We start from the raw sequence: 2,500 nt of genomic DNA on the forward strand, positions 1-2,500 counted from the left end.
TTCGACTAGTGAGGACAGCTTGAATGAGTTTGAAACACACACTCGCTTTCACACACAACCCTTTGTATAATCACACAAAGCGAAGTCCTCAAACTCCCAGCTGTGATATCAAAACTAGCCCTGTAGGCTAACTTACGCCAGAAACAATTAATTCTTTCACTTCTAAAGAGCCAAGATAAATGTTAAATGAGTCTTGACTGTGTGCAGAGAGTCTCTCTTTGGGAGTGTGTGTGAGTGTGTGCATTTGTCAGGGTATATTAGTGTGTTTTGATTCAGAGCGTATGCTGGGGTGAAGCCCAGGTGTGTGTGTGTGTGTGTGTGTGTGTGTGTGTGTGTGTGTGTGTGTGTGTGTGTGTGTGTGTGTGTGTGTGTGTGTGTGTCGCGCCACACGGCTGTGTGCTCTTGAGGTGTACTGAGTGCAGTTGTAGTAATTTGTAGCTGGAGTGTCTGTGGTAGATATTAATGGAAGGGACATTGGAGGGGACAGGATGTGTGTTTGAGAGACCTGCAACCCTGTAGGGATGTATAGTGGAGTGTTTCATCACCTGGTCTCACACACACATCTCTCTCTACTCTTGTGTGCGCCCCCCCTCCTTCACATTTGGACCAGGCCAACGCCCCATTATCTCATCTCTCGGTGGGCCAGGTTGGAACTACTAAGCACTGGTTACAAGGGTGTTCAAATTTAAACCTGTGAGGTTAACTCCCAGGTTTCTATCAGGAGGCCTGGAGCTATGGTGAGGCCTGCACTTCCCTCATAGTAATCCCAGGCTGGGTGTCTCTCTGGCAGGGTGTGTCTCTAATTGAGCCCCCTGTCTGGAGCAGTAAGGCCGGACCACCCAGACTCATGGGAGGAACCAGTAACCTTGGTGGAAGGTGTGTAGGGAGGGATGTGGGAGGAAACTGGGCGGTTGTTTGATGTTCTGGTGTCATTCTTGGCTTGTTAGGGCGTTTGCAATCTCAACGGATCTGTGTGATGTAATCAATGTTGATTGAAATTTAAAAGTGAGATCATTGAAGTATAGACATTTGAGAGGAATGGTATTGTACTATATGTCTCTCTTTTGTTTTTTCTTTCTCTCTGTTTCTCTCTCTATGGAAAAGCAACCCCAACAAGCTCTCTGGTCTCACATTCCCTCGTCTTCTCACTGAGAAAGCAAACGTGAAGCCCTGTCTTTGATAGTCCAGGGAAGGTTGTAAATAGTCCTCTATTTTATTACCTGTCTGTGAACAATAATGAAGTCTATGAAACCATAGGAACACACACACACACACACACACACACACACACACACACACACACCTCATGCTGCCTTATGATAAAGAGAACCATTCACATGGAGTTGAGAATGGGCAAAGAGCCATGGAATGAAGACCCTTCAAATAAATCTGAAAGCTGGAGAGTAGCGGAAGTAGAGGATCGGTGCACAAGTTTGTTATAATACACATGTATCTAGTCTGGATTCAGACACAAACACATTTGGAATGAAAGAGATGAACAGCATTAAAAAAAGAATAGAGGATGAGGTGTGGAGGGGGGAGAGTAGATCATAGCAGCTTTATCTTGGTGGTGTGGTTCAGAGCCTGCCACCACCGCTGATAACCCATCTCAGGTTGCCCCTGTGTGGGTTGCCAGATCTAATCACTGTCCCCCCTTTTATTTCTGTTCTCTCTCTTTCTCTTCCTCTGAATGCTTCTATAAACAAGGCCAGTGTGTTGCCAGATCATCCTCTCTCTTCCCCGCTCTTATCAGAACTGAGAAGACAGTGTTATCTGCGCTAGCTGCGCCGCGGCCGTGACCAAAAACAAAAGCAGTTACTGTCTGTCTCTGCCTCATCCATTGGCTGGCAAGATGCTAATCGCTGCAAATCTCTCTCAGCCGCTTCCCCGCTCTTTGTTACTGTCTCTAACTTTTTCTCTCTCTCACACACTTTTTTTCTCTCTCTCTCTCTCTCTCACCTTTTTCTCTCACTCTCTCTCACACTTTTTTCTCTCACTCTCTCTCACACTTTTCTCACTCACTCACTCACTCACAAGCTCAAACGCAAAAAAACTTTATGGGCAAATAAAACAACAGAAATCTCAATGGACATTGACATGTTTTCAAATGATGGTTAAAATGGCAACAATTGCATAACACTTTCCTCTGGTATCTGTAGGGCTCTCTCTCACCTCAACACTGTCCTCTGGTATCTGTAGGGCTCTCTCTCACCTCAACACTTTCCTCTGGTATCTGTAGGGCTCTCTCTCACCTCAACACTGTCCTCTGGTATCTGTAGGGCTCTCTCTCACCTCAACACTTTCCTCTGGTATCTGTAGGGCTCTCTCTCACCTCAACACTTTCCTCTGGTATCTGTAGGGCTCTCTCTCACCTCAACACTTTCCTCTGGTATCTGTAGGGCTCTCTCTCACCTCAACACTTTCCTCTGGTATCTGTAGGGCTCTCTCTCACCTCAACACTTTCCTCTGGTATCTGTAGGGCTCTCTCTCACCTCAACAC

At 46.2% G+C, this 2,500-nt stretch overlaps 1 protein-coding gene and 1 long non-coding RNA gene across 4 annotated transcripts in view; one reads left to right on the forward strand and one right to left on the reverse strand.

The window, feature by feature from the left end:
- Positions 1 to 2,500, forward strand: part of LOC118367607 (protein PTHB1-like) — a 211,946-nt gene that overhangs the window by 82,439 nt on the left and 127,007 nt on the right. The window lies entirely within an intron of this gene.
- Positions 1,961 to 2,500, reverse strand: part of LOC127915167 (uncharacterized) — a 1,667-nt gene continuing 1,127 nt past the window's right edge. For 2 of the 3 annotated variants that reach the window (XR_008090411.1, XR_008090410.1), the window contains exons 4-5: positions 2,293 to 2,500; positions 1,961 to 2,252 (exon numbers count right to left, since the gene is read on the reverse strand). The exon at positions 2,293 to 2,500 is cut by the window's right edge and continues 72 nt beyond it. This is a non-coding gene — a long non-coding RNA (uncharacterized LOC127915167). The remainder of the gene's footprint in view (positions 2,253 to 2,292) is intronic. The other variant, XR_008090409.1, reaches the window with a different exon arrangement.

This window comes from Oncorhynchus keta, chromosome 34, assembly GCF_023373465.1.
Source record: "Oncorhynchus keta strain PuntledgeMale-10-30-2019 chromosome 34, Oket_V2, whole genome shotgun sequence".
In the NCBI taxonomy this organism is placed as follows: Eukaryota; Metazoa; Chordata; class Actinopteri; order Salmoniformes; family Salmonidae; genus Oncorhynchus; species Oncorhynchus keta.